Source organism: Oncorhynchus nerka, linkage group LG24, assembly GCF_034236695.1.
Source record: "Oncorhynchus nerka isolate Pitt River linkage group LG24, Oner_Uvic_2.0, whole genome shotgun sequence".
Taxonomy (NCBI): Eukaryota; Metazoa; Chordata; class Actinopteri; order Salmoniformes; family Salmonidae; genus Oncorhynchus; species Oncorhynchus nerka.
Window position 1 is genome coordinate 65868165 of NC_088419.1, and position 12163 is coordinate 65880327.

The window sequence follows — 12163 nt, forward strand, 5'->3', positions numbered from 1 at the left end:
CTCCCAATGTGTTCTCCAATCTCATAAAACATTTTAGAAAAGGCTCATTGCTGTTATCTTCACAAGGGAGGTATTGAAAGGTAATCATTTTGACACCTATTTTTCTCTGTGCAAGTGTATTAGTATAAAATAATATAATGTTGCTTTTCTTTGCATACTGTACAATATAGCTCAGTATTTGAATTATTTATTTTATACAGTCTCTTTTGCTCATATTTATCAAGGGTGCCAATCAATTTGGAACTGATATTCATATATTTCCCTTACTTCATTCAAGAATTTTGGTGAAGGCAAATTCTCCTGCATGACTGTACACATTTTCCAAGACAAAGGTTCCAAAACCTCAGATTCCTCACCAACTCATGTGGGCATGCCATCATTATGCAAGTGTTGTATGATTCAAGTCAAGACATCTGGTGAGGAAGTGTTAATAGAGAACTGTAATAAGCCAAACACCTGATTGTAGTAAAACCCACAGAAGACACAAGACATCAATTCATGCTGCATTAGCACACCATGACACTTCCCCATTGGGCACAGATGTCAAGTCCACATCTATTCCACGTTGGTTCAAGGTAATTGAATTGAAATGTCGTGGAAACAATGTTGATTCAACCAGTGTAAGTAAACCCAGTGGGCTATTACATAGCCCTTGAGGGAGTATTTAGCCAAATCCAGAGTGTGATGCAGAGGAAGTTGCATTAACATCTACACTCCCCTAAGTATTTATTTGGTCGATGAAGCAAAAACGTAGACTTTTTCTCTATACTCCAGCATTTTGGATGTTTCATATGAGGCAACATTACAGAATGTCACCTTTTATTTGAGGGTAATTTAATACATATCTGTTTTCAGATTTACTGTATCTGGTAAATGTATTGTGTCATTCAGGAGTCACTTTTAAAGTAATAAGAATAAAATGTGTTTCTAAACACTTCTAAATTAACGTGGACGCTCATGGTTACAGATAATCATGAATTCATTATTTATAATGATTGAGAAAGTTACAGAGGCAGACAATGCCTTCAGAAAGTATTCACATCCCTTGACTTTTTCCACATTTTGTTGTGTGATTAAATGGATTTAATTGTCATTTTTTGACAATGATCTACACAAAATACTCTGTAATGTCAAAGTGTAAAAATCTAACCTTTGTGCGAAAAGAAAATATGAAAAATAAAACACTAATATCTTGATTTAATAAGTATTCAATCCACTGAATCAATACATGTTAGAATCATCTGTAATGAACACGAAGGGAGGTTTCAAGCGCAGGGCGCAGCAGGTGTTTATCGCAAAGGACCAGAGGAGCAAGCAGAAGGTCATACACAGGGGTCCAAAAGGGCAACAGTACAGGCAGGGGAAACGCTAGTAACGTAGTCTGGGAGATCAGGCAATGGGTAGATAACAGGAAATCCGATAAAGTACAGGCAGGGAATAAGAAAAAGGCATCGTTAGTGAGGCAGGAAAAAACTATCATACACGGGAGTAGTAACTCACGGGGAGAACCAGAGCGTGTCACAAAACAAACAAAACCTCACAGTGAAGGGGTGCAAAGAACTGAACTAAATAGTGTGTGATAATGACATACAGGTGTGTGAACAGGTGATTAGAATTCAGGTGATTGGGATCTGGAGAGTGTGAGATGGAAGCAGACGTTACATCATCTTTGGCAGTGATTACCGCTGTGAGTCTTTCTGGGTAAATGTCTAAGAGCTTTCGAACACTTGGATTGTGCAGCATTTCTCCATTATTCTTTTCAAAATTCTTCAAGGTCTGTCAAATTGGTTATTGATCATTGCTAGACAACAATTTTCAGGTCTCTTTCAGGTCTCTGTAGCTTGGACTCCCAGAAACATTCACTGTCTTGGTGTAGATTTGGCCTTGTGTTTTAGATTGTCCTGCTGAATGGTGAATTCATCTCCCAGTGTCTGGTGGAAAGCAGACTGAACCAGGTTTTCCTTTAGGATTTTGCCTGTGCTTAGCTCCACTCCATTTATTTTTTTTATCCTGAAAAACTCCTTATTCCTTAACGATTACAAGCATACCCATAACATGATACACACATCACTATTCTTAAAAATATGGAGAGTGGTTCTCAGTGATGTGCTGGATTTGTGAAGTAACTACAAGGTTGTTGATCCATTGTCAGATTTCCCCTACCACAGTCATTATACTCTGTAAGCATTGGCATCATGGTGAAATCCCTGAGCAGTTTCCTTTCTCTCTGCCAACTGATTTAGAACGCCTGTATCTTTGTAGTGACTGGGTGTATTGATGCACCATCCAAAGTGTAATAAATAACTTAAACATGCTCAAAGGGATATTCAATGTCTGTTTTAGGTATATTTTTTACTCATCTACCAATAGGTGCCCTTCTTTGCAGGGCATTGGAAAACATCCTTGGCCTTTGTGGTTGAATCTATGTTTGAAGTGCACTGCTCAACTGAGGGACCTTACAGATAATTGTAATGTGTGGAGTAGAGAGATGAGGTTGTCATTCAAAAATCACGTTTAACACTATTATTGCACACAGAGTGAGTCCATGCAACTTTTTATGGGACTTGTTATTTAGCAAATGTTTTACTCTTGAACTTATTTAGTCTTGCCATAACAAAGGGGTTGAATACTTAGTGACACAAAATCTAAATGTAATACATTTTACAATCAGGCTCTAACACAACAAAATGTGGAATATGTCAATGGGTCTGAATACTTTCTGAAGGCACTTTAGGTGGAAAATACATTGGATTTGCAGAAAGTCATCAATGTAAACTATTGTTTTGAGACTGACATTTCAACCACAAAATGATGTCATCGTGGTAACCAATTTCCAACATATTTTCTACCTTTGAAACAATGTCAGATCTTCAACGTTAAATCCACTATCAGAAAAAGACTGTAGGCTGGGCAGCACCTCCTACTGGAGAGTTAATATGTCTACAGTTATCCGTCCAGGGTTTTAACCAAGCCTTGCTAACTAAATAGATTCACGGTTGTTATCGAAGTCATTCCAAAGGGCAGGTTTAACAGAGCAAATTTAATGTAACCGTACTCTATACGCCATATATCATCAATGATACTATACTGAACAAAAATATGAACGCAACATGTAAATTGTTGACTCCATGTTTCATGAGCTGAAATTAAAGATCCTAGAAAGTTTCCATAAGCACAAAAAGCTTATTTCTCTCACATTTTGGGTACAAATGTGTTGACATCCCTGTTAGTGAGCATTTCTCATTTACCAAGATAATCCATCCACCTGACAGGTGTGACATATCAAGAAGCTGATTAAACAGGTGTGCATACTGATCGTGGATTGCGTAATCCTGGAGAGCCTGGCGCCCTCGAGCGCCAGGGGGAGGAAGAGCGGGGACTGGCGTGATACAGACAAGCTGTCAGGGTATAATGACAAAGGGTATAATGACATCTGGGTATAGTTTACAGTTGAAGTCGGAAGTTTACATGCACCTTCGCCAAATACATTTAAACTCAGTTTTTCACAATTCCTGACATTTAATCCTAGTAAAAATTCCCTGTCTTCGTTCAGTTAGGATCACCACAATATTTTAAGAATGTGAAATGTCAGAATAGTAGCAGAGAGTGATTTATTTCAGCTTTTATTTCTTTCATCACATTCCCAGTGGGTCAGAAGTTTACATACACTCAATTAGTATTTGGTAGCATTGCCTTTAAATTGTTTAACTTGGGTCAAACATTTCGGGTAACCTTCAACAAGCTTCCCACAATAAGTGGGGTGAATTCTGGCCCATTTGTCCTGACAGAGCTGGTGTAACTGAGTCAGGTTTGTAGGCCTCCTTGCACACACGCCTTTTCAGTTCTGCCCACAAATTTTCTATAGGATTGAGGTCAGGGCTTTGTGATGTCCACTCCAATACCTTTACTTTGTTGTCCTTAAGCCATTTTGCCACAACTTTTGAATTATGCTTGGGGTCATTTTCCATTTGGAAGACCCATTTGCGATGAAGCTTTAACTTCCTGACTGATGTCTTGAGATGTTGCTTCAACATATCCACATAATGTTCCTTCCTCATGATGCCATCTATTTTGTGAAGTGCACCAGTCCCTCCTGCAGCAAAGCACCCTCACAACATGATGCTGTCACCCCCGTGCTTCACGGTTGAGATGGTGTTCTTCACTTTGCAAGCATCTCCATGTGCAGTTGCAAACCGTAGTCTGGCTTTTTTATGGAGGTTTTGGAGCAGTGGCTTCTTCCTTGCTGAGCGGCCTTTCAGGTTATGTTGATATAGGACTCGTTTTACTGTGGTTATAGATACTTTTGTACCTGCTTCCTCCAGCATTTTCAAGGTCCTTTGCTGTTGTTCTGGGATTGATTTGCACTTTTTGCACCAAAGACGTTCATCTCTAGGAGCCAGAACACGTCACCTTCCTGAGCAGTATGACGGCTGCGTGGTCCATGGTGTTTATACTTGCGTACTATTGTTTGTACAGATGAACGTGGTACCTTCAGGCATTTGGAAATTGGTCCCTAGGATGAACCAGACGTGTGGAGGTCTACATTTTTTTTCTGAGGTCTTGACTGATTTCTTTTGATTTTCCCATGATGTCAAGCAAAGAGGCACTGAGTTTGAAGGTAGGCCTTGAAATACATCCACAGGTACACCTCCAATTGACTCAAATTATGTCAATTGGCCTATCAGAAGCTTCTAAATCCATGACATCTTTTTCTGGAATTTTCCAAGCTGTTTAAAGGCACAGTCAACATAATGTATGTGTCACGCCTTGGTCATAGTGTTTTGTGTTTTCGTTATATATTTGGTCAGGCCAGGGTGTGACATGGGTTTATGTGTTGTGTTTCGTATTGGGGTTTTATAGGATTTGGGATTGCATATGATTAGGGGTGTGTCTAGTTAGGCTTGGCTGCCTGAGGCGGTTCTCAATCAGAGTCAGGTGATTCTTGTTGTCTCTGATGGGGAACCGTATTTAGGTAGCCTGAGTTTCACTTTGTATTTCGTGGGTGATTGTTCCTGTCTCTGTGTAGTGTTCACCAGATAGGCTGTAATTAGGTTTCACGTTCCCTTTGTTATTTTGTATAGTTATTTCATGTATCGTCATTTCTTCATTAAAGACATGAGTAACCACCACGCTGCATTTCGGTCCTCTCTTTCGACAAACGAAGAACGCCGTTACAGTATGTCGATTTCTGACCCACTGGAATTGTGATACAGTGAATTATAAGAGATATAATCTGTCTGTAAACAATTATTGGAAAAATGACAAAATAGATGTCCTAACCGACTTGCCAAAACTATAGTTTGTTAACAAGACATTTGTGGCGTGGTTGAAAAATGTGTTTTAATGACTCCAACCTAAGTGTATGGTAACTTCTGACTTCAACTGTATATAGTGTCAAAGGACACACACAGGTGTCTATAATCGTGGCCTGATATCATTGGTTAATTCTCAGATAAATCAATAACATACCAAATACATGAATGGATAGTATACGATCATAGATACAATTTGGCTTAATAAGCTTACAAACATTTACAATAGTAAAATCACAATAATCACACAAATGGCTTCAGGTCAAAGTCCACGTTGAGACCGAAGGGAGCAAGAGTCTTTAACAACATGAGGTCAGGTACAGATACATGTACACACACACACATACACAGAGGGGTTAGAACTGGGATTATAGTTCGGGTTAGGGGCTAGGGTTAAGGTTAGAGTTAGGAATGGTAGGGGTTAGAATGGTTAAGGTTAGGGTTGGAGTGGTTAAGGCTAAGGTTGAGGTCAGAGTAAGAATGGTTAAGGTTAGGGTTAGGTTTAGGGTAGAATGGTTAAGGTTAGGGTTAAGGTTTGGGTTGGGGTTAGAATAGTTACGGTTAGGGTTGGAGTTATTCAGGCTAGGGTTAAAGTCAAAGTTAGAATTGTTAAGGTTAGGTTTAGGGTAGAATGGTTAAGTTTAGGGTTACAGTTTGGGTTAGGGTTAGAATATTTGAGGTAAGGGTTAGGGTGGTTAAGGTTAGGATTAAGGTCAAAGTTAGAATGGTTAAGGTTGGCGTTAGGGTTAGAATGGTTAAGGTTAGGGTTAAGGACAAAGTAAGGGTGATTGAGGTTAGGTTTAGAGTTAGAATGGTTGCGGTTAGGGTTAGAATGGTTAACGTTAGGTTACGGGTAGGTGAGGAGTTGGTTAAGTCTTTTAAGGTCCAATTGACAAAATAGGGATCACAGTACATTATAAGAGACAGACAAGGTTAACAACATAAGGTCAGACACAGATACATATACTAATACACACACACACAGGGGGGTTCGGGCTAGGATTGCAGTTAAGGTTAGGGGCTAGGGTTAAGGTTAGGATTAGTGTTAAGTGTTAGGAATGATTAGGGTTAGGATGGTTAAGGTTAGGGTTGGGGTGGTTAAGGTTTAGGGTAAGAATGGTTAAGGCTAGGGTTGAGTTCAGAGTTACAATGGTTAAGGATAGGGTTAGGTTTAGAGTTAGGATGATTAAGGTTTGTGTTGGGGTTAGAATGGTTAAGGTTAGGGTAAGAATGGTTAAGGTTAGGGTTAAAGTCAAAGTTAGAATGGTTAAGGTTAGGTTTAGGGTAGGAATGTTTCAGGTTAGGGTTGGAATGGTTCCGGTTAGGTTACGGGTTAGGTGAGGGGTTGGGTAGGTCTTGTGGGGTCCAATTTTAAATGGATGTAAAAAGCATTATATTTTTTAAATATTTTTTTAAAAAGGTGATGCCCTTCTAAAGGACAAGTAGAAGTGTGTGGTGGTAGAATCCAGGGTCTTTGGTGAAAAATAATCCTCTTTAGTTGAAAAAAGTGGAGGAGGTGGTTGTAGAATTCTTGGTCTTTTGATGAAAAAATCTTGGTTGAGAAGACTTGGAATAGGTGGGTCTTGAATTATCCGTCATTCTAGTTGTTTCCCAGATGGAAGGTGTGTGTTGGTGGAGGTCTCAGAAGTGATGTCCTTCATAGACCTGGTAAAGCTATTTTAGGTTGTATTTAATCTAATGATTATTTTTGACCTGTTCACCATCAAACCATTCATAGGAGAAGTATAATGGGTGGAGAATCAACACCCCTAAAAAAAGCCAGATTTAAATGATCCCAGTGAATTTCAGAGATAAGAATTTCCTTGGCTTGCTGCGTCCAGATCCCTCGGCAGGCAATGCAGCGGTGACTGGCTAGTGTTTGGTTTCTAGTTTTGAGTCGGTTGATCCACTTCCATCTCTGACACGTGGAAACCGGAGGGGGGAAGGGAGGGGGTGCACTCCACTCATATGCGCATAGGCTGGAAGGGTCCGGGTGCGGCCGGCCAAAGTTGTAGGCCCCATGGTTGCCCACTTGTAGATTAACCCATTAGTTGGGTTAAAAAGTCGTCTGTCCGTAGGGTAGGGGTTAGGGTTAGGTATAGTTTGTAGAATGGTTAAGGTTAGGGTTGAGGTTAGGGTAAGGTATAGTTTTTTAATATTTAGGTTAAGGTTAAGGTTAGGGTTAGGGTTAGGGTTAAGGTTAGGTATGGATTTTTATAATGGTTAAGGTTAGGTTAGGGTTAGGGTCAGTTATAGTTTTTAGAATGGTTAAGTTCAGGTAGGTCTGTCGACTCGATGTAGGATCAGGCAAAATCCCTTGAGTTGCGCACCTTATGCAGGTTTGGTCCTCGGTTGGTTGCCATGTGTCCATATCGAGTGGTGTGGTCATGATGTCTAGGTCCGCTTGTCAACGGATGTGGAAAGCATAGTGCAACCTCGGAGTTTACTCCCCATCGGATCCTTCTCTCTTAGCTCCACGTTGTCTATGTATTAGGTCCTGGATGTTTTCAATCATGTGTGTAATTCAGGGGTTATTCCCTTCCAGGACCCTAACTCTGAATCAACCCGAATCTAGTCAAATCCAGCTGGTCTGTATGGGTATACTCGGCGTAGGATCAGGCAAAACCGTCGAGTTGCGTACCTTGTGCAGGTCCGGACCTCAGTTGGTTGCCATGTGTCCCTGTCGAGTGGTAAGTCATTGAACTACCATTGGTTTGAGCAGACAAAAACCCAGAAGGCGAGCCCTCTTTGTGGCTGTCATGCATCCGCCCTTGTAGTTTCGTCCTGCGATTCGGTAGGTGTATGGAGGGTTTAGGATCAGGCAAGCATCATCTGGCTTTGGTATCGTACGTCTGCCAGGAGTCACAGTCGATTGCCGTGTACCATCCTCACCATCTCGGTCGTAGGTGATTCAGTGGTTCGGGTGATAGTGACCAGTGGAGCTACTCCCTTCCAGGATCGTAACGTTTCCAGAGGTATATCCTCCCTAGACAGTGAATTTATTCGTAGTCCAGGTAAAAAGGTGGATCGGTTGTCCAGGCTTAGTGCGGCGGGGTAAGGGGTCCCCCAGTGAAGAATTATTCTGTGGGATCCAATTCTCCGCCAGACATAATCTGGGCACCCCAGGGATTACACGGCCGACGCGAGCCTCCAGGTGCAGCGCCCGACCCGAAAGCCCCACTTTTAGCTGCCCCAACCCGCTAGGATGAAACACGCGCTACTGGACATACTGCCAATCCAATTCTAAACTGGGGTAGATAGTCGTCCAGCGCGGTACGTGAGTCTCCTGTTTGTGTGGGGCTGGGACGGTTGTGCCGATAGGTCTGCCAACAGGACCACGAGGGGTCCCGAAGGAGTCCGGTCTCTTCCATTTCCTCCTGTCTTCTTGCTTGGTGTATGGCTGGGCCTAATTGCTTAGGGTCTACTCGCTGTGGGGGAGTCGCCAAGGTCGTAGTCCCAAGAGTAGTTGGAGAAAAAAAGTTATCGTCCATTGGGGGTGTTGATGAGAGGTGTTTTGGAAGGATGGTGGGTTGGTGAGTTTTTTTTTGTTGTTGTAATTTTAGTTATTTATGTTCTATTTTATAGTTTTTCTTCGTCATGGGTCCATGGTCATGGTAACTCTGAGTTCAAGAAACTTTAAAAATATAAATAATATATGTATATGTTTTTATTTGTTTATTTAATTGTTTCCTATTGGTCAAGGGTCCATGGTAATGGTAACCCCAAGAGAAGAAAATTAAATATTTTGTTAAATATAAATTGGTTCCCTAGTGATTATTGGTACAGGATCCAAGGGATCATTTAGGATAAATATAAAGTACATTTTTAAGAGTCTGTGGTCACGGTAACTCTGAAATGCTATTAAAGATCTATTTTTACTGTCCTAATGGCCACCTTTCTATTTTTAGGGTAGCCTACTGGTAGAAAGGCCCTGTGGTGCGATGGCTGAGTGTTAGTCAGTAGGGTTGGGACCAAGGATGGGGTGGGGGTACACATCTATACACACATGAACATAAAAGGGGATGTGCCTGTACACATATTTTTTACAAATACAAAAGCATACACATACATCCCCACAAGTGGTGTGAGGGATAACATACAACGTCACACTCCACTACATCCTAGTGTGTGCATATATATGAGAGCTGTGTAAAAATCAAATTAAGGAAAGAAAAGTGTACAAATAAAATAGTAGCCAAAAGACGTCTGTGTGGAACCTGTCTTCCTTACAGCAACACTACAGATCTAGAGGAGTCCCAGCCGCGACGCGTTTCTGCATTACTCGGCTTCATCAGGTAGCAGGGAGGAGAATATATAAATAAAATTGAAATAAAAGGTGCAAAAAGTAGTAAAAAAATGAATGTATATATATCTACATGTACAGTAGGGTGTACTATGTAATTTACTTGCCTTGAATGTAGTCCTGGTTGGGTGTGTGGAGCAAAATGCTGCCTGTCCAGTGGTCTCCCTGTAAAGTTGTGAGGAGTGCTACCTCTCTGGTGTGTGTATATGTGTGGGCCAGGTGGCTTAGGTTATTTTGATTGGTCTGCACTGTTACTGGGTAGGATAACTGGTAACAGGTTGTGGTGTGGAGGGTTCAGATAAAGGTGAGAGTGGAATAGGGATGCAGTAAAGTGGATGGGCAGTTAGAGGAGTAGTCAAGCACACCTAACAACAATACAATGGAGACCCAATATGATAAAAGTTCAACCTTGTAGTGACATAAGGTTTTCAAAATGTTATTTGGTATGAATGAAGCATGGAGTGTGACAAAACAGAGATCACAAAACATTGTAAGGGACAGACAAGGTTAAATTCACGATATAAACATCTGTGCAGAATCTCGAACAGCACTGATGACTTGCACTGTGTACTTTTAATAAAATCTGAATCCAAGTAATTTGGTTGTGCTATTAGATGAAGCACAGTGATAACACATTATAAACACAAAATATCTGACATTGTATTCCCATTTGAACTTTGTGCTTTTAAATTGTTGAACGCATAGTGATAACATATTGGAAATTCAAAAAACTTCTGTCTCTCTTTTTAAGTGGGTGAATAAAGGTTGAAATCTCATTGATCAACATCTCAACCAAAATGTACTCACATTTCTACGTTGAAATGGCGTAGTGTGGTTGCATCCACGTTAATTTAGAAGTGTTCAGAAACACATTATTTTCTTATTTACAATCAAAGTGACTCCAAAATGACACAATACATTATTTACCATTAATTTCTATTTAACACAACATAATCTGAAACACAACCAAAACAAACTACAAATGCATTTTGTAGAGTCACAAACTTGATGTAGTCATTGCATGCTCGGAATATAGGACAAAATACAAAACTTTTGACTACTTTAATATGCATATATGTGAATTTCTCCAAATACTTATGACACCTTCAAATGGGGGTACTAGATACTGTCAAAGCTAAAATACCACCTCTGCAAGATTAACAACTCAACTCGAACCTGCCTACCCAATAGCAATCAGTTATTCCTTGTCATTAATCTCTCAGATCTGTTAGATGCTGCTCTGCCTTACCACTGAGCCAGTTTATGGCTAGGGACTGTTCCTCAAACTCAACAGTAAGGGCCTTACAGTAAAGTGAGCTATCCTCAGAGCCTAGTGCTTATGCTGCCTCACTCTCGTTCCACCTGGCGCCTTCTCAGGATCGCCCAGGCCAGAGCTTCCACTGTAGCCCACTATGAGGGGCCCCTATTTCCTGGGCCCCTATTTCCTCAGCCCTCTTACGACTCAGACCATTGTACTCAGTACCTATAGTTCGGTCTCAGGTTATTTTATTCCAGCAACTAAGGTTCCCAAACTAATTAACTAGATGCTAAAAATCCTAAATTAATCAAGTCAATTTCAAAAACCGAGAGTAAAACGACAGGCACTTGTATGACTCTTTGATGACACAGGAGTTTCAGAACAATAAAGCAAGTTTATTCAAAATTCCAGAAACAGGCATTATAAGTCCCAGCTCAATCAATCAATATCACAAATCAATAATCACACAAGCAATTATGAGAAGCAAAAATTAACTATGGATTAGATACCTCCAGCGCCCTTATCTAAACCCCTATTAGGCTGTCAATGCAATATTTGTTTGTATATTACACTATTATGAGAAGCATATAATTTAATAACAAGAAAAATGATGTCTTACAGCTCTAACAGCTACTTAAAACGTCTATCAATAAGGGAACCTTAAGGATTCCTTGTAGAACGTTACTTTTATATTACCCTTAATATACCTATAGCTAAACATCATCATCACAACTAGTTTTAAACATGAACACTTCTTTTTCCCTTCAAATCGTTGGGCCAGTAACCGAAAGGTAAAAATCTGTCATTCTTCCCCTGAGCAAGGCAGTTAACCCACTGTTCCCTGGGCGCCGAAGACGTGGATGTCGATTAAGGCAGCCCCCCCACACCTCTCTGATTCAGAGGGGTTGGGTTAAATGTTGAAGACACATTTCAGTTGAAGGCATTCAGTTGTACAACTAACTAGGTATCTCACTTTCCTTAAAAAAAAAAATCAACCTTTACTATTCAAGTTTCACTCAATTCTAATCTCACCCCAACCTAACTTATTACTCCAGTTGCATCTTAAACATTCAACATCCCATCCTCATCCTATTATTTCAACATTGTAACATTTCTCTATCTATCTCCAAATGTACTGTACCTTAAAACAAACATCTCATCCTTAACCATTTTACTATATTACTTCAGTCACCCTTTAACATTCCCCAATGTTTCCAAACATATTTAACATTTAACATTCAATTATTATTTTAATACATTTCAGTCCCAATTCATTTCTTCTTCTTTTTC

At 40.3% G+C, this 12163-nt stretch overlaps 1 protein-coding gene across 6 annotated transcripts in view; it reads left to right on the forward strand.

Moving 5' to 3' along the window:
• LOC115108446 (guanine nucleotide exchange factor DBS-like) overlaps window positions 1-12163 on the forward strand; it is a 131473-nt gene that overhangs the window by 45292 nt on the left and 74018 nt on the right. The window lies entirely within an intron of this gene.